The sequence below is a fragment of the Lissotriton vulgaris genome, chromosome 3_1 (assembly GCF_964263255.1).
Source record: "Lissotriton vulgaris chromosome 3_1, aLisVul1.2, whole genome shotgun sequence".
In the NCBI taxonomy this organism is placed as follows: domain Eukaryota; kingdom Metazoa; phylum Chordata; class Amphibia; order Caudata; family Salamandridae; genus Lissotriton; species Lissotriton vulgaris.
Window position 1 is genome coordinate 1,422,071,397 of NC_141689.1, and position 19,543 is coordinate 1,422,090,939.

At 43.5% G+C, this 19,543-nt stretch overlaps 1 protein-coding gene across 2 annotated transcripts in view; it reads right to left on the reverse strand.

Annotated features, from left to right (window-relative positions):
* Positions 1–19,543, reverse strand: part of KLHL8 (kelch like family member 8) — a 406,134-nt gene that overhangs the window by 171,458 nt on the left and 215,133 nt on the right. The window lies entirely within an intron of this gene.

The window sequence follows — 19,543 nt, forward strand, 5'->3', positions numbered from 1 at the left end:
GGCAAAGGCAGTCTCGGCTCGTGAGACGCACACATGACTGGCACTGGATAAGGAGCTGAAGGTGTCTGACCACTCACTGGTTGAGGTGAAGCCGCGCATCATGCTGAAGAAAACACGCAGGGCCGTTTCTGCCATTAGGCAGGGCTAGGCGGCCGCCTAGGGCGGCAAAAAGGGGAGGGCGGCAAAAAAAGTGTGCACGAAGGTCAGGGTCCCTTGGAAGGCCCCGGCGCGCTTTGGTGGAGTCCTGTCCGAGAACGCAGCATGCACAGCACTGTGCCCCCGTCTTGAACACAGGGGAGGGCGCCTCGAGTCCCTGAGCAGAGGAGCTAGACTAGCGGGTGGGGGGCATCATCAAGCAGGGTCCATGGCGCTGCTCGGAAGGACTTTAGTTACAAGGTGCTGAGACTTGCACGCCTGTGGCCCCAGCCTTTAGCAGAGCCTCCCTCCTAGTGCCCACCTCTAAGCACTTGGACAGCCTCAGGTCACCAGCTGTGGGCAATGCACAAATATATCTATTAACGTCAATGCCGAACTGCAGTTGAAGATGTTACTTGGAACTTTGAAGTGCCTAATTCAAATGTTGTCATGTTGGTTTCTTTATGAACATCAAATACTGATATAAAATCCTTTCCCATTTTCCGAACTGGTAATGGAGGTTTGCAATTCCTGTGTTTATAACACACACTATGTGGAGTTAAGCTTTCATGCCAATCGTTAACAGGGCAGATAGCGGTTATTTCAGAGAGGGAAGGAGAGCGTAACTAGGAGCTCTATTCTTCCTTCAGTAACACCTGCCGCTCCCACCCGGCACTTGGATGCAGATGTGAGGCAGGCAGGCCCAGAAAGCCCTGGCCAGGTCCACAGAGCCTTTCAGTAGCTCCGCATTTCATCCATTCCACAGAGCTGGATGGGGTAAATCTCCCATTAAGAAAGGATCTTTACCTTTGATTGCAGCCAGCCGGCACTCATGAAAATCATCCTCACGGTCCGTTTCCCGCAGGGGCTTGAGTAAATTGGCTTGGCAAGAAGGGATGTCTGTCCAAGCAAGAACCGGACATCCTCCCATGCCCACCGCCAGCTCGACACTGTCATCCCCACAGGCCCCTTCTAGTGAGTAGTAATGGTGCAACGCTGCAGAAGACGGATGAGCACGGTCCTGAGAAAGAACTAGGGACAGGCTTCATTTCTTAGCGCCGCCTAGGGCGTTTTGAGGTACACAATATGAAGTTTATTCCAACCAACATTTTTATTTTTAATGGCGTTGTCTTGAAAATGTGCTTCTGATCAGTTGTTTTATTTTTGGATCAACGTCTCCCCCTTTTTAGCCCTTCTCCTGCTGCCAAGGGGGGAGGATGTGAGGTAAGGGCCAGAGATGCCAGCATGGAGGCGGGGGGACCAGGTTCGACCCTCCGTGTCGACTGAACATCCCGTGATTCTGAGCAAATCACTTAACCTTCCCGTGCCTACCAAAAATAAATGTTTCCTTGTGTAACATTAAGTGGTACTCATGTAAAGCGCTCCAAAACCTTTGGGTCGAGATTGCCTAAATATAACTGCAAAAAATAAACGTGCATTGGGTACAAATCTGGCCTCGCTTTAGACCCTTCCACGTGACCGAAAATGTTCGGAATATTACAGTAGGGCTCACTCCCAACCTGGCACAGGCAGCTCAAAGCTGTAATCCTCACAGGCGCTATTTTGGAGTGGGGGCCAGCTGAAGTGGACAGATCTACAAAATGCACCTGCCTGATCCTGAGGAAGCAGACACGCCTAATCTGATGGCGCTCCCCAGCTAGGACTTTTGGATGAAACAATATGGAGTTAACGTCAGTTACATAAAGTTTATTTTTGATGGCTCTTCATTTGTGTTTAACCCCTTCGCTGCTGGCCCATTTCCGCCGCTGTGCGGTAAACAAACGAACAGGGCGGGGCCATGACGAACCCCAGCCGTCATCAGCACACGAGCACTGTGGAGCATGACGGCTGGGGTTCGTCACCAGCATACAAGGGGTTAACAAGTGTTTCTGAGCATTTGGTACAGATTTAGGTCAAATTCACCCCCTGCTTTCACTTCCCCCTCGAAGCCATATAGTGTTTCTTAGCCCTGGGGCTCCACTTGGTAAACAAGTGTCTTGGTTTCAAATTGCAGCTGTTTTGTACACAAATCCATGACCCCAGCAGAGCGCAAGAACAGCAGGATGTGCCCAGGGAGGCTAATCCTGGGACTTTTCCCAGACTTGTCGCAATACTGTTCTGTGCTTTTGCTATAACTTTAAAAACAAAAAAATCGGGACACAGGAGGGGGTGGCATAATTCAATTCTCGCCTAGGGTGGCAAAACACCTAGAAACGGGTGGTGCAAAACGTGTCCGCTGTTCAACGGTGCAGCGCAAGTGAAACCATGCGACCGGAGACGCTAATGTACATAACACACTTTAGTGCATTTGTGGAATATTTATAAGCAAAGCACATTCCTTCCCACCCCCGGATCAGACAGTGGAAACTTTCCCACACTGGAGTCTCACTTCTGAGTCAGCAATCTGATTTCATGGACCTGGTACTCCTATTTACTTAATCAAATGAAAAAGTTATATAAATAGGGGCATTTACAGTAAAACATCATTTTGATAACATGTTCCACTAGAAACGTCATTAAAACCACATACAAGTGTGCACCGTGTGGAAATGAATTCAACAGAGCTGTGAGGTATCCCATACGAGATGCTTAACCACTAAGCAGGGAATTAGCATGAAGGACAGCTTAACTTTGGAACGCTTGCTTACTTATGACCGACAACAATCTTGTACACACACAACTGAGCAGTAACCTGCACGGGGTAATATGTAATATGCACAGTGTCAAGCCCTGTTTTTTTCGCGTTCCAAACCAATGTTAATAACTGTGCCAGTTCAATTCAACTGACCAAGACTCACTCGTTTGTCCCAGCGCAAGTGCTCTGCTGCGGACAAATAAACAAGAAACCCGGGACAGGAAAGTGAATGTCTCTCAGATCACACGGAGTAATCTGGCAACCCTAAATTTATTCAATCTGGAAAGGAGATGTTTTTTTTTTGTTAGATCCACTAATAAATTTGTTATATAACAGATTCTTAAATAGCACACGAATACAAGAATCTCGTATCCGTAATTTATGTGATCAATTCTGTGATGATGGTGTTTTGAAATGGAATACTGTGAATATTTTAAAATCAACATTTAAAAATATGAATCTGTTTTTAGAACCTTTCTATGAGGGGCGTGGCTTGCGCGCCGCTTCTGCATGGCGGACTGCGCTTGAGCTCCGAGGCGAGTTCTCCCGTCGGGCTGATTTATCCGTTCCCCGACTGCCCCTGTGAGCGGAAAAGGCAGCCTGCAACAGCGGAATGTGAGGGGAGCTGTTTGCTGAGGTTTTCCTGCTGCTTTTGACACCGGCTGCATGTTTTGTATCTGACGCTCGTTTTCCTCACGGATGGCCGCCATTTCCTTCCCCTGACGCAGTGACATTTTCTCCTCAGGAATGCCAGCTTCGCTACAATGTTGCAGGTCGTGGGGGTTGCCCAGTGAGTTTCTTTTATGATGCCTGCACTTGGTAACGTTTTTGTCTATTTTATGCTATTTTCTTGCTGCTTGGCTGGGAATTAGACTGTCTACGCGCTATTTTTCTCTCAGTGCAACTTTCTCATTCAGGTGTGGAGATTTTTTCCTGCGAACTCCGTGCTGTGCCCTCCTGCATTAATTGTAGCTTTATCATTCTTTGGCTACCTGTCTGCCTTGCATATAAGTCCGCCGCTATTTTATTATAAGTGCCCATTCAGCTCAGTGTGCTGTATTTCTTATTTTGGGCTGAAGGCTGCGCAGTTTTGGCTCTTCTCTCTCCTTCCAGTGGCTATATACTTTTTCTTTGTGGTTACTCCTTCATGGCTACAAGTATGGGTCGCTCCATGAGTAACAAAGACGCTAAAGATGTTGGTACGTCACTGAAAAGACCTAAGGCGGTGTCTCCTACGCCTGAGTCTGCTCAGTCAGACACTACCTCCACGCTGGACACCATCTTAACGCGCCTTAATGAGGTACATGATATTGCGCAGTCCACGAAAACTAACACGGATTTATTACAAGTGGAGGTGTCTGCTATCAGGAATGACTTTAAAGCCCTCTCTCTTCGTGTATCTGCTACGGAATCTCGAATCAGTTGTGCAGAGGATGGTATGCATAAGCAATCCAGATCCCTCAACCACTTGGAGCGCTCAATGGCGGCGTTGCGCAGAGACCTAACTGAGCAGGAGGACCGTAATCGTAGATCTAACCTACGCATTTTTGGGCTGCCGGAGGATTCAGAGAAATCATCTTCATCTATGATAGAGTTCTTATCCCATTGGATTCCGGATACCCTACAAATCTCTTTCCACAGAGACTTTGAGATAGAAAGAGCACACCGTGTTCCAACGTTTCGGTCTAAGACAGCTACCCAGCCAAGAGCAATCATTTTTAAACCATTGAGGCATCAGCATACTGAACTGATTCTCTCTCATATGCGGAAAGCTAAACAAGTCGTCTGGGAAGGTCATCGGATCTCAATTTCTCAGGACTTTGCCAGAGATACGGTTATAAGGAGAAAAGGCTTCCTGAATCTTCGTAAACGTCTTTCTGAGATGGGTATTCCCTTCTCGTTTTCTGGTCCATCGAAATTCCGCATTACTTATAAAGGACGTTCTAAAATTTTTGAGGAACCGGCTGATCTAAATACTTTCCTGGACAACCAGTTGGAGATAGAGATGGAGATTCAAAAAGCGACTGCACAGTCTCCTGGTGCCTCGGGCACTTGAACTGTCTTCTTCTTATCTCTGGATGTATCTCTCTGCATGTTTGGTTCTCTCTTCTCTCCTGTTGTGCTTATGGGCCGACCTTAATGTCCATAAATGGTCATGATATTTTTCTGTTCTTCTTATGTTCACACTCATTTCCGTTCTATCCTTCTTTCTGACATTCATACTTGTCTGTTCCCTTTATCGCTCTCTTTCTAATAGTACCTCTTAGTATCTCTTTAATGTGTTCTTCTCCCCTATTTTACTCCGCTTCTTCAACTTTTCGTTCTTTCTTCTTACTCATTTAATCATTTCTTCTATGCTGCTCTTTTAGTTGTCTTCCATTATTCTTATTTCTCATCTCTGTCATCTTTTCTTTCGACTTATTTCTCCATTTTTTTGATGCTCCTCTCTTTATAGTTACTTTGCTTTTTCTGTAGGGGATTTTTTCTATCCTTCTTTTTTCTCTTTTTTCCTCCTATTCTGATATTTTCCTACTTTTCTTCTCTCACATATATAATGTTTTTTTTTTATATATAGTTATAGTGTATTCATTGAATATGTAGTTATTTTTTTTTTTTAGGATATACATATTGCGTGTCATGCATTAATCTACTGTTCATGATTTTCCTCATGTTTTTTTTTCTTATCAGGTTTTCTAATAATATTTAGTAATATAGCTATGTTTCGAGACATTGACTGCTTTATATGTGCTTATACATTATCTCAGTTAGAGTATGCTCATTTACGTTATTAAGCTGCTTGGCGGGACTGTTTTTTGTTTGTTACCAGTTTCTTTTTTCCTGCCATCCGGATATTATAGTTTTTTGGGGCTATTGTTATCAACTGTTTTTTCGACTAGTACGGTCCCTTACTTGCCTTTCCACGTTCTCCCTGATATGCTGTCGACGTCTTAGTGCTATTATATGCAGTTATGAATTGCTTATTCACTATGCAGTTTTCTTTTGTAGGACTTAAATTTTGTTTGCCATGCTGTACTCTAGTGTTCATGCTTTACATCTTGCTGATTATTCTCTTTAGAATTTGTTCTCTTATATTTGGTACTATAACTATGTTTCTCTTTATTAGACTGTTAGCTAAATGTGTTTATGTATTTTATTAGCTATAGTTTACTTATTTATCTTCTTCAGTTGTTGTGTGCTGCTACTTTTGTTTCTTACCAGTTCCCCTATTCCTGTTATTTGGTCACCATATCTCTTTGGGGCTATTGCTATTACCTATTTATTTGCCTAGTACGGGTCCCTTACTCACCTCTCCACGTTCTCCCTAATATGATGGTGGTCTCTTTTAGGCCTTCCCTCCTGTTTCTTCTCTCCCTCCTTTCTTTTCTCTTTTCTTCTCTTCTCCCTTTCTCTTTTTCTTGGATTCCCCAAATTTACCCGCCTAATGTGGTTCTTTTGTTTGATGATTGGCTCCTTGTAGTTCTGTCGTTGGTCTTGTTTCTGTCACCCATGTTGTCTTTTTTCGATTTTTATGTTTTTCCATGCCGGGTTTGAATGTATTATCCCTTAATGTTAAGGGGTTAACTCATCCGGTGAAGAGGTCAAAAATTTTAGATTATTGTAAATCCCTGTCGTCTGATTTGGTTCTTTTTCAAGAGACCAAGCTCACTAACAAAGAAGCGTTGTTTTTGAGGAAGGAATGGGTTTCGGATGTTTGTTGTTCTGATGCCCTGGGTAAACGAAATGGAGTTATTACATTAGTCTCAAAGAATTCTGGGTTATCGCTCCTTTCTTCTGAGCATGACTCTGAGGGTCGTTGGTTATTATCTAAATTGTCGGATGGCCAGCATGATTTGTATGTGATGAATATTTATGCACCTAATATTGATGATTCGTCCTTTTGGAAATCGGTTACCAAAAAACTAAATGACACCCCGCACTCTGGCAATCTTATTGTTGGTGGTGATTTCAATTTACCAATGGACCCTCTGTTAGACAGGAATTCTGCATTCCAGTTTCGTCCTCCTAAATCCCACAAACAAATGCTCAACATGTGTTCCATTACTCAGCTTCAAGACATTTGGCGTCTTCATAACCCCACTGGTAGTGATTTCTCTTTCTTCTCTTCGCCTCACTCTTCCTTCTCTCGTATTGACTATCTCTTAGTTCATTCTTCTCTTGTTTCATCTTCTTCTTCTCCGCTTATACATCCTATTTTAATCTCTGATCATGCTGCTGTCACTTTTACTTTATCATCGTTTGCCCCTCGTTCACGAGCTCGCTCGTGGAGATTGAATCCCGAAGTTTTACATGATTCTTCTCAGGTTGCTGAATTCTCTGAAGATATTGATACCTTTTTTTGTGAGAACGAAGGCTCTGTCTCTTCCCCAATTGTTCTATGGGATTCCTTTAAATGTACTTTCCGTGGTCAGGTCATTAAATGTATGTCCAAACGTAATTCGGCTATTAAAAAAGAACTTACGGACTTGTCATCTGAAATAAAGACTTTGGAAGCTTCCTTCAGGCATTCTAAGGATCCGACTTGTTTACAACAAATAAAGTTACTTAAATACAAATATAATACCATTGTTACTAAAAGAGCCTATATTGGGGTACAAGCTCAAAAATCAAAGAAGTTGCTGTTAAAAAATCGAGCTGGGAAAATCTTGGCTGCTACACTAAAATTTCAGGACTCTTCTTTTAAATCCTCGCAGATCTCTTCTATTACTGACCACGCCGGTTCTAAAAAATTCCAAACACAAGAGATACTGGAAGTCTTTCGTGACTTTTATAATAAGTTGTATACTCCCTCTAATCAGTCCTCTTTTGACCAGTGTCAAGCTTTTTTACAATCGGTTCCGATTCAGTCGGTCTCTGATGCTGATCGCTCTTTTTTGAATAAACCGATTTCCCCCGACGAAATCGAGTCTGCGATTAAAGCTACTCGGTCTGGTAAAGCTCCAGGTCCTGATGGGTATCCAATCTTATTTTATAAAACTTTTCTCCCTACACTTGTCCCCAAATTAAAATCTGTTTTTGACTCTTTTATTAAAGATGGGTCTGTATCGGGTACGTCCGCTGAAGCTACTATTGTAGTGATTCCGAAAGAGGGGAAAGATCATTCGGATCCTAAAAACTTCCGACCTATCTCTCTCCTTAACATGGAAGCAAAGATTTTTGCTAAAATCCTGGCCAAAAGACTAGAATCCTTTGTCCCTCTTCTTGTTCATCCTTCCCAAAATGGATTTGTGAAAGGCCGTCTTGCGCGAGACAATGTCCGCACTTTCTGTCATGTTCTCGGTGTTGCCAAACGCTCTCTACTTCCTGCCGCGGCCTTGGCCCTTGATGCGGAAAAGGCTTTCGACAAGGTTTCTTGGCCGTTTCTTCGTGCGGTTTTATGCGCGCACAATCTTGGTGACTCTTTCATTAATATGATTATGTCCTTATATTCTCAACCCAAAGCTAACATTAGAGTTAATGGTGCGACGTCCTCTTTTTTCAATCTTAGTCAGGGCACTCGACAGGGTTGTCCCTTATCCCCACTCTTATTTTTATTATCCATTGATCCTCTTCTTCGTTTGATTGACCTACATCCTGATATCAAGGGTTTCTCTTTTGGCCCTCACTGTATTAAAACTGCTGCATACGCAGATGATGTTCTTATTTTTTCGGATGATATCGCTCTGGCAATCCCGGCTATTTCTAACATCATTTCTCTATTCTCTTCGGTTTCCGGATATACCCTAAATAAAGACAAGACGGAAATGTTCCCTTTAAATGCCTATTGTTTCCCCTCGCATATGGGATCAGCGGGCTTTAAATGGCAGTCTACACGCTTGAAATACTTAGGGATTTATTTTTGTTCTACTTTGACTACCACTATTGCCTATAATGAATCTCAGACTATACTTAAGGTGCGTCGTCTTTTGGATACATGGTCTCCGAAACATATTTCTTGGTGGGGTCGCCTCCAAACTCTCAAAATGATGATCACTCCGATTATTAATTTTGTTTCATCCATGCTGCCGATTAAATTGTCAGATTCCTTTTTTCGCGAAATCGATATTCTGACCTCTAAATTTTTGTGGAATGACAAACGTGCTCGACTTGCCTACAAATTTTTGCGTCGTCCTTGTGATATGGGAGGTTGTAATTTTCCTGACTGGGAGAAATATCAGACTGCTTTTTTGGCGTCTCAAGGTGCTTTATGGTTTTCTCCGCCATCTCTGCATGTTCCTTCTTGGCTGCTCATAGAACAGCATTTAGCATCTCCTTTGCCTACTGCCTCTTTTTGCACTGCATCCACTTTGCATATCCTATTTTCCCGGTCTATAATTCTTGATACAATTGCGGCGGTTCGTAAAATAGATAAGAAGGTGGCAATTCCGTTGCATAAAACCAGGTGGACATCTATCTGGAGGAATTCCAAATTTAAGCTTATCATTTCTCCCACCCTCATCTCTTATTGGGCAGACAAAGGAATCTCTCTTGTTAAACATTTATATGGTGCTTCTGACGAACCATTACCCTTCTCTACCTTGGCTCAGAACCATTCCTTAACAAATCTTGATTTTTATACTTTTCTTAAAATTAAGGTGGCCATTGCTAAAGTTCGTCTTCATCCTACTTCTTCTACTATCTCTCTTTTTAATATTTGGATCAAATCTGGTCATGTTGCCTCCAAAATTTATAAATTTTTGTCCTCTGCTTCACTCCCTGACCAGACGGTGGCCCATCGTAAATGGTTACATCATTTTGCTCATGCCACTACAGAACATATTTCCTCTGAAACTTGGCAATCAATTGGTAAATTCTCTCTTCGTAATAAAATCGCACCTTCTTTAATGCAGTCTAAGTTTTTTTCTATTAATCTTCTTCATTGGACGCCTGTACGGCTTCACTCACTTCACCTTAAAGAAGACAACTTATGCTGGAGCTGTGGCCTGGTGGCAGGCGACTTTCCTCATATGTTCTTTCATTGTTCCTTGCTTCAACCTTTTTGGAACCTCATTCAGAAACATCTCTCTCTTATCTTTGGTATTGAGCTCCAACTTTCCTTCCCCGTAATTTTATTAGGCCCACTGGCTGCCCCTACTCCTCTTTGTTTAGACCCATTGGAGTTACAGTTGTTGGATCTTCTCCTGACTGTAGCGGTGAAAATTATTCTTATGGAGTGGAAATCCTTTTCATCGGTTTCCTATCATACGTGGTGGGCTTGGGTCTCCTTTTTACGTAGTGCTCATACTTCGGTTGATCAAGCTCACCTCTCTCCATCTATCTCTAGTGGGGTTTGGAAAGCTTTGGATGATTATATGGAATTGTCTTCCAAGGGGTTGGTTCCTCAATTTCCTTTTGATGTGTCTGTCTAATTGTTGTCTGCTATTTGGTCTCTAGGCTGGGTTAGTCATGTGGGAATCCTTCTTCTCTCTTTTTTCTCTTCTCTCTTTCCTGTCTTCTTTTCCTACTCATTCTTTCTTTACTCTTTCTCTTTTTCTCCTCTCTTCCTCTCTCTGTTTCCTCCCCTATCCCCTTCTCCACATTTTATAGTGATACATATGTTTTAAGGCCTTGGTAGAGGTTTTTACTTGAATGAAATCTATAGCTCTCATGGGCTATTGTTCATTATCTATATTTAATATCTTGATTTTCCTATCAATTTTAGCCCTTTTTGCATATCTCTATTGCATCGATTGTATCACTTGTATTGCATTATATATTCATTATTCTTACCATTATTCTCATCAATAAAATTTTCTTGAAATGAAAAAAAAGAACCTTTCTATGAGAGTCAAAAACGATAATGTAAAAAACTACAAGTCTGTCTTTGTATACACTACCTTGGTAGTTCAACACATGACACATTCACAAGCACATGATTTAAAATGGTTGAAACTTTACAAATTCTTGTTGGTGAGCAAGCCTGCTGGGCAGGCAAAACGCGTAATATCCATCAGCCAACAATAAATGTGATTGTGGCCAAAGCACGGCATTGTCATTCCTTGTGTGCGAGGTGATTTTGGAATATCAATCGGACCTGGCTTGGTTGGTCCGCGACGGATGACACACCCTCTGATTTGGTGCTGTGGCTGGAATAAGCAAGCAACGAGTGATATATATAAATATCTTACTTCAAGATTTGCCCATGCATGAAGACCACACTCTGCAACAGTACATTCAACTGAATTTTAATTAGGCATACCAGCATTTCACCTCCTGATAATTACACTGCCTTAAGTGTTTCGGAGATGCCTATCTCCTTGTTCACAGGCTGGAAACGAACACATTACCGGAAAAGGAAACTCCATCATTTTATTCTACCCCTGAAGAGGCATAATTGTCCACTTGTGGGTCTGTAAGTTGCATCCCTGCGTGTCTACGAGAATTGAAATGCCGCACTGGTACGCATTTATGTGGAGGAGGGGCAGGTGAGATGTCCAGTAAAAGTCCAGGCTTTAGGAGCCCGTGCTGTAAGCAAATCCTCACAAACTTCAGGTGGGCGCCAAAGTCCTGGTGCCCGATGTAGTACACAGCATACTCCGCTCTCGCAGAGTTACTGAGGGTAATGGAAACTCTGTTAAAGAAAGATGGTACACGAGAGCTTTGTTGGTGCAAACAACACACGTTACATTAATGTAGTGTGAGGGCTCTGCCATGGGATCCCCTGCCCCAGAGAGAAGCCCACTGTACCGAGTCAGCCCGAGGTTCAGGGTCCTTAGCGGACAATGCGGTCAACACACAGCTGTGTCTTCTATATACTCTTTCTCGATGTATTGCAGTGCCAATGTGTACTCAGAATAGAACAGTACGTACACCCAACAGACCAACAGACCCATCGTAAACAAGAACTCTAACGCGCTTTCTGGTTGATGCTGCCACCAGTCAGGCAGCAGCAGAAAGCAGTGATGGTCATGGTCTAGGTTTAAAGTACGCATGTCTTTTTGGCCGGCCGTCTTGCAAAGGATAGCCACACATGAGCAGTTTGAACCTCTCTAACCCAGCTGTCTAAGACAGTTGGATTAGAGACAGCGTAGGGCTCCAGTGTCCACGGGAGTGCTGAAAGAGGCCGCTCCCCCCAATCCTGATGCTTCTTTCATGCTAGTGTCGCCTGGTGAGACATTTTTAAGAACCTCAATCAGAGATTTAATTTGGTCCATCACGAACTGCTTGAAACATTTCAGCAGGTTCTTCACTCCTGTAACTAGTGGCTGACAAGATTGAAAAGCCCTAAGTATGTTGGCCATGGTTTTTAGGTTCATAGGGTTATTTGTTACAGTGCGAGTAAGGCCGAGAGACGATGCCCGGGCCCTGACTGCATGAAGAGGGTCCTGGTTAACATGAGCTTTTGGCATAGGCCTATTTGATATACCTTCTCCCAGCTTCTTTTTTGGAAGGTGGGGGACTGTTGTCAATATTGGTGGAGTAACTCGAACCAATGTCAATGATTCTAAAATCGGCTTGAACTATTTTAGGGTTTTTGGATTTGCCCGGTACCGATTTTGTGCTTTAGATGGAAGAATATCATGCTGTGTAATAACATCAGGGGTCAATTTAGGTTCCAGGAGGCACCATGAGTAGATCTTCAGGTAAATGGGAAAAATCAGTAATCCGCTTCTGCACTCTCTCCATGTGGTTTTACACAAGGTTGAGTTCAGTGGTAAGAGCACCCATTGCCACGGTGAGATAAGAGGACATAGAGGGGTGGAACCCGGACACTTTTCCCCTCCCTAGTTCACAGGCAAATTCCTTTTCCGCATGAGTCAAAGTAACCTACCAGGGTTAAGGGAGAATAAATTACGTTCTAAACACTGCGTCTAATGAAAGAAGAACAAAACGAAGAGGAGCAAGGACAGGCAGAGGATAGTTGCAAACTCCAACCTTACTCAGTGTCAACAACCATTCCCTTAGAATCCATAGAAAGCCAATTACTGGCACCATGTCCAAAAGTCTCAAACCAAGAGCTGTGGCCCAGCCCAGCCTCGTCTGGACTTGGCTGGGCGCAGGCGGGCCCGCACTTCGCCTAGGCGCATCCCATGCCGTGGGAAACGTGCAGCACATTTCAGAGCATGTGTCTTTGGCTCCACCTAACTGCAGGGAGTGCTGGGGGATGAAGGCCCACCCCAGCCGGGCCTCATGAATGCAGGCAGGTGAAACCATGTCCAGTGCTGCAGGAAATGTCCGGCTCTTTAAAACTCTTGTGTCTTTGGCGCCTCCTAACATCATGGAGAGCAGGGGGACGAAGTCCCACCCCAGCCAGGGCCTACCGCAAGCAGGCAGGTGAAATGTAGTTACATCAGCAATGAGTAAAAACTTTGTTGTGCATCCAGTTGGTGATGTAAAAAGAGGATAAATGTGCGACATCTCTGAATGGAGAAGTAGATAGAGCTTCTTCCCTTGTGTCTGAGGCGATTCCACAGGACGTGGTTGAAAATCTAGCTCTAATGGATGAAATAGGATCTTTGAACCACATTGGGCTTGGAGGAGGTTCAAACATTGTAAAGGAAACTGCAGTGAGTCTTCATCCAGCTTCTTTATTACCGGATTTTTCAATGGTAAGGTAGACAATGCTAGAGTGGATGTGTATGACAATTCCAGATGATCCGAATGATCCGATGGTAGACAGTGTCTAGAATACAATGTTTTTGATGTGGAGTGTTTTAACGATGACCAAAGGATACGAGAGAATCCTCTTCAGGGTCAACTTTCTAGACATTGAATGAATTGCCATTTATTGAGTGTGCAGGCTTTCCCAGAGATGTCTATGTGGGTTACACAGTGACGCTGATCGCACAACAGTACTTGGCTTTGACATTTGCATGTTGCACATTTCGAGATCAATGTACGACGTCGAGCAGACAGGAGCAGAGACAGTGGTAGTTGCGCGAATGGTGCCACATTTTCCTCTCCATAGATGTCCCTCTACAGGAGTCTTTTGACAGAAAGGGAGAGGTCGCAGTGGAAGGGGTACGTTCCCTGGCCGTACTACAAGGCTGCTCCTTTTCATCTTTGGCAATAAGGTAATTGAGCTTCATGTGGGAGCGGATTCCTTCTCGGTGATTCAAGGTTTACTTCAAATTGTTCAGGAAAAAAATCACATTCTTTTACTGAATCAGAAGGGTGTAGGGAGACCACACAATATGTGTCTGGGGCTGCCTTCTTCCTCCCACATGAAGGTCACTTCACAAATAATAACTTCATAGCAAAATAATCTCCCTTCAAAATCAAAACAAATTGGAACAGATTCAGTGGTCTTAAAAATGTTGATTTGGGACAACACATCCTAACTCTGACGTAAATAATTTAGAAAACAGATGACAGAACGCTACTTGTTTTCTGAGATCCTTTCAGCATGAGCCAGAAAAAAAAATTGAGGCACCTGTCTACAAGACATGCCAGGAGATGGAACGTGTGGCACTTGAAAGGGACAGTGCTCAATTCGGGTCTTTTTGCATTTCATCACCTAAGAATTTTTTCTTTCTTCATGAGCGTGCTTTCATCTAGAAGTTACGATTTGCTTCCAAAAATATACATACACACACATATATCCATGTATATATATACACACACACACAAATATACGTGTACATATATTTTTTTAACAATTATAAGACTATGGAGGAAAAATCTAAACGAGGTAACAAAAAAAACTCTGTCCTCTCTAAATGACTTCTTCATTCAGAGGGCATGAAATCGTCCTCAGTCTCGGAGCTCGTAAATTAGGGGCTGAGGTGATTGGGAGGGGGGGGGGGGGGGGGGGTCAGTAATGCAATGTGTTAGCCACAAAAAATGACCCGTCTGCACCAAGCACTACACATTTTTCACTTGTGATTATGTACAATTTAGCATCCCTCAGACAAGGCACTCGGTTCTTCTTAAACCAACTAATTCGCTGCAGAGTCCGCCACCCCTAGCAGGCCCAGTTTTGCAAAAAGCAACAGATTGATAGCTATACTGGGGGAAAGAGGAAGAGCGATGGCTCATTTAAATAATTCTCATAAGAGTAGAGTCTAGTCCCCACAAGCACCAACAGTCGCTCCCAAAGGCTGCATGTTGCATTTGTGCACTAATCACACTCCTGGGCAGGGCAACTGCAACATAAGACAACACAGCATAGCAGCATGCGCTTTATTTATTAGATGCCAAGCTCTATAGTTATGCCACGGTTTTATATATGTTTCTTTACCCTTACAACATTTGCTGTATTAACTCTTTTAGGCCTCTATTGCGCAAAGAGGCCAAGTACTCTTTCTGCACCCTACCAGTGGCCAGCTGATAAGTTATGGGTAGGACTTAGTTACCATAGGAAATAGATGGTTTGTTTTGCTAATAACTTTGGGCATGCTTAGACGAATCTTCATAAAACTCCTCCTCCCCCCCCCCAAAAAAAAGGGTTTAGTCCACGTCAGCTCCTTCCCTGAATGTTTCGGGGTGGGGTCAGTCGAGTGAGGGTTGAAGGGGGGATTCCCAAAAAAATGCAATTCTCCCATGCAATTTCTATAGGGGTTTTTTAACACCGCAACAACCAAAATGGCTGAAACAGAATTACAACAAATTTGGCAGAAAGTGAGATCTTTACTCCTTTTTTAGATTTGGTGCAATTCCGTTCAATAGTTTGTGAAATCATGGTTAAACATTTATAGATATCTGAACACTTGAACTGAAATTAAAAAATTGAATCCTTCTGATTGGCTGAGGTGGTTTTCCCCAGAGTCAATTCTCTGTTTGGCTGGACCCAACATGAAAAGAAATGTTGTGGCACGCCATTACATGACTCAGAGACTTGCTCTTCTGTCCTGAAAATATTTTTAAAATATCATATAAGAGGGTGGGGGTAGGGGAATCCCAGAGGGACCCACCATACCAAACATTTGAAATTCACTAATTATAGAGGACTGGGGTTAACTAGAACTTGTGCCCTCACAATACTCTACTTACGACCTCACAGATGGCACCACTCATTACATGATCAGTGACATCACTGATGGCCTCAATGATAACATCTCAAAATGACATCATTCATGACAACACTAACAATGGTGGGGAGACAAGTTCTAGTAAGCTCAGTAAACTATAACTGGTGAATTTCAGTGGTTTTGTTTTTTGAGTTGAAAATATTACGTTTTAACTAACAGTTTCACCTAACTTAACATTTATTTTTTCAGTTAAAATACATGATATGCACACACAGGGCTTTAAGTGGGCCGGGTCTCAAGGGGTCTGAGCACCGGCAGTTTTTTAGGTCTCGCGACCTATCAATGCGCGCAAGCGCATTGAGCGGAGCGAGAATTCAAGTGCTCAACACGCTCGTCAAACCAAGGGTTTCGTTACTGCGGTTTTCTTGAAGTTCACGTGAATCACGTGACCAAACAAGCACGCGCATTCACGCCGCACAGCACATCAAAGGGCTTCTCCTCCCCAAATTATTCATGGCCAGCCACAGGCCGGCCGTACTTTCAGTTTCCCGGCCGCTCTGCATTTATCAGGTACGTGTTGGTTTTTTTTTCGCTTTGTCTCCGTGCGTGCGTTCCCCCACCACTCGTGTTGTTCTCTCCCTTGTTATTTGACACCCTCTCTAGTTGCATAGCCCATCGTTGGTTACCCCACCCCCGTTCCCCTCTCCCCTTTCATTTTAAATGTCTAACCTTCAATCCGGTACTTTACCCCTTCGATGTAACTGACCCCCTCCCCACCCCCCTTCTGTAACCCCCTCCGTGCCCGCTTCGAATCAGGCGCCGCTCTTAAGCCTCATCTCCCCCCACCCCCTACCATGAAATCGATTGCGTTTATGCCGGCAGACTCATCCCCTCTGCTTAACTCTGTTTTAAATACAAATCCAGCTTGTTAAGTATGGCAGCAATGGGGCAGAGCGCCAAGCACAAAAACCGAGAGCCTCTTGCCATATTTTCTCCTTTGTGCGGACAGTGGTTTACAAACTGTGACATTGCTCCGCTTCCCCGAGTAGCAGTTTGTTTATGACATGCAGCTCTCCTTGCGCTAATCAAGGAATGAGCTGTACTTCGCACTACACATTCAGACTGATTTACATTTAAATCAAGGCGACAGCGCGCCTTTCTTTCGTTTTGCCCGGTGCAGCATTCCTACAAGCGGAAAGGTAAAATGTTTGCCTTCTGTCCCACATTTCCAACTTGTTGTAGTTTAATTAGCACTGTCCGAGTTAATATGCATTCCAGGATTAAAGGCCTGACCAAGCGCGGCAACCCATGCTTTATATCTTTAAGCATGGGGGCCGCACGCATTTGTTTTGTTCTGCATGACGTGATACTCCTGGCACTTGCCTTTGCTCCGTTTCCCCAAGTAGCAGCTACAGTTTGGGTATGACATGTAGCACTCATTGCTCTAATCAATGAATATGCTGTACTTCACACTACGCATTCAGACCCATTCATCGTCGCCATGGTTAATCATTAATCAAGGCGACCGCCCGCCTTTGTTTCGTATTGCACAGCCTGCATTCCTACGCTTTAAAATCCGGATGACCCGCTCTCTGCCCGGGCATCTAGAACAAATTAGTTTCAACCCCCTGCCACCCCTCCCCCCAATGAATTGGACACCTAGGATAGCTTTAAGAACCCCACCACCCCCTCTCCTTAGCACAACGGAATTCCAAAAACATCTATGAATGCAAGACTTTCCATTACCAACTCAGCCTCCAACCCCCAGTAGCATCTCTGTTCTCAGTAATCCCTGCTTCCGATCTTATTCCTGCTCTTGTTTTTCTTGTAATACTGCTCTCTGCCATCAGTGAGGCTCGTCGTCGTAACTTGCCAGTGTATGCAAAAGAAAGAGAAACCTATAAACCATAAGTACTGTTCTTTTTATGGAGTATGCCCCAAATGTTTAATTTGTCGAGTGCGGCCACGCTGTTCTGTTTGGTTGTTATATGATTGCCTTATAAAATTGTTTTGCAACCCATAGCAGAAGAGCACGGTACATCATGTGTTTCCACACAAATACACTACACACCACACGATTGCGCAACTAACAAATCAAATTCAACCCACATAGTTCCACTCCAAACCACATATATCCACTCCAAACCAAAACACATAGATGAATTACAGTCATTTACAATCCCAATAGCTCTAACTCCCGCAAATGCAGTGCAAATGCTTGATAATAACATGAGACAACTGTTCATGTCTTGGGTTGTTGGCGTGAAGTGGCGGTGGCTTCACACAGATTTTTGTGGCTTAATGATACTGAACAGACATTTATCCTTCCTCAGGAAGGGTAACAGATCTACTCATGTATAGTTCAGCTTAGAAATCTAGATCCTTGTCTGATATGCTGTGTGTTGAGAGAGTGTGTATTTAACATCCACATGGTATCAAAACTCTGTGTTCTAGGGAGAGTCTGATTGCTAGGACCAGTGGGATTCATTTTGAATAGCCTCTAGTTTAATCAGACACAAAATGGACAATGGGATACAACTTTCACAGACAGTGGAAGTGTATTGCCTGCATTCCTGGTGCTGAAAATAGAAGATCAAGATACTGAAGTGTTGGAGGTTTGAGACAGGACTATCTTTAGATAGACATTCTGTGAGGAATTCTTAGCAGGGGAACCCTGATCAGACGTCCTGAACACCGCCATTTCATTAACGGTAGGAAGAGGGTGTGAGTCAGAGGTTTCTGTTGTTAAATGTGAGAAAGTTTCACGGCAGGGTCTGCTCCTTTATCTTTGCCCGATTGCTACTTCAGGAAGGCTGATGACAGGTCTTTTCAGTTGAATGCATGACATAACCACACATGCCTTTTGCACGCATATGTAAGGAAAGTAAAACATATATACATATATGTAGTTGTAGGTTAATATTTTCTTTTTTGACGGGGTTCCCCCAATTATCTTTTTTTTCATTTACTCCCAACCTCCTCTTACCACTACCTGCCCCTAAAACATGAAGTTCCCCATACCACCTTTTTTCCACTACCCAATCCTGAACCTTAAAATTACCCTCGCCTCTCTTTACCACTGCCCACTCCTAAACCGTTCAATTACCCTTACCTTCCTTTACCACTGCCCACCCCATAGCCCTAAAATGACCCTTACCTCCCTTTACTTTTACCAATCCCTAAACCTTAACAAGCACTGGCGTTGCCATTAGGTCTCGCAGTAGGAAAGTTGGAGCTATTACAATTGCAAATAACAATGCCTTTTATTTTTGTTTTCATTTTAAAAACATAAACGGCTTTGTCATTTACAAAACCAATAGCTCCAACTTTCCTACTGCGAGACCTATTGGCAACGCCAGTGCTTGTTTAAGGGGGCCTCGAAACGGGTCTCTATCGGGCTCTGGTTTGAGCCCTGGCACAGGCTGGCCGTTTTTTTCCGAACTGTAGTGACAGCAGTTTGCTGTCACTTCAGTCCAGAAAAAAGTGCCAGGGCGCAAAACAGCACTATAGAGACCCGTTTCGAGACAGCAGGCACGTCGATGTGCGCTGCCCACACTGCTCACTTCTCACTAGTGGAGAAGTTATGGCATGACATCATGCCAGGTGAGCGTTATGGGGGAAAGGAAATCCCTTAAAGTCATTTTCTTTCTGGATTTCCCTTCTCTTTCTAAAACGCAAGAGCAGCAATATTGTGGTAGGGTCACCAGGGCTTTAATTGGAAGCTTTTTCAATATTATATGTAACAAGCATTAGATGAAGCCTATTTATCTTATGCAACTAATAACCATTGACAAAGCCAATAGTCCTTCCTTGTTGCAGGTATGATGTCGCTTGTATCATATATATGGATGCAATGACAAACACC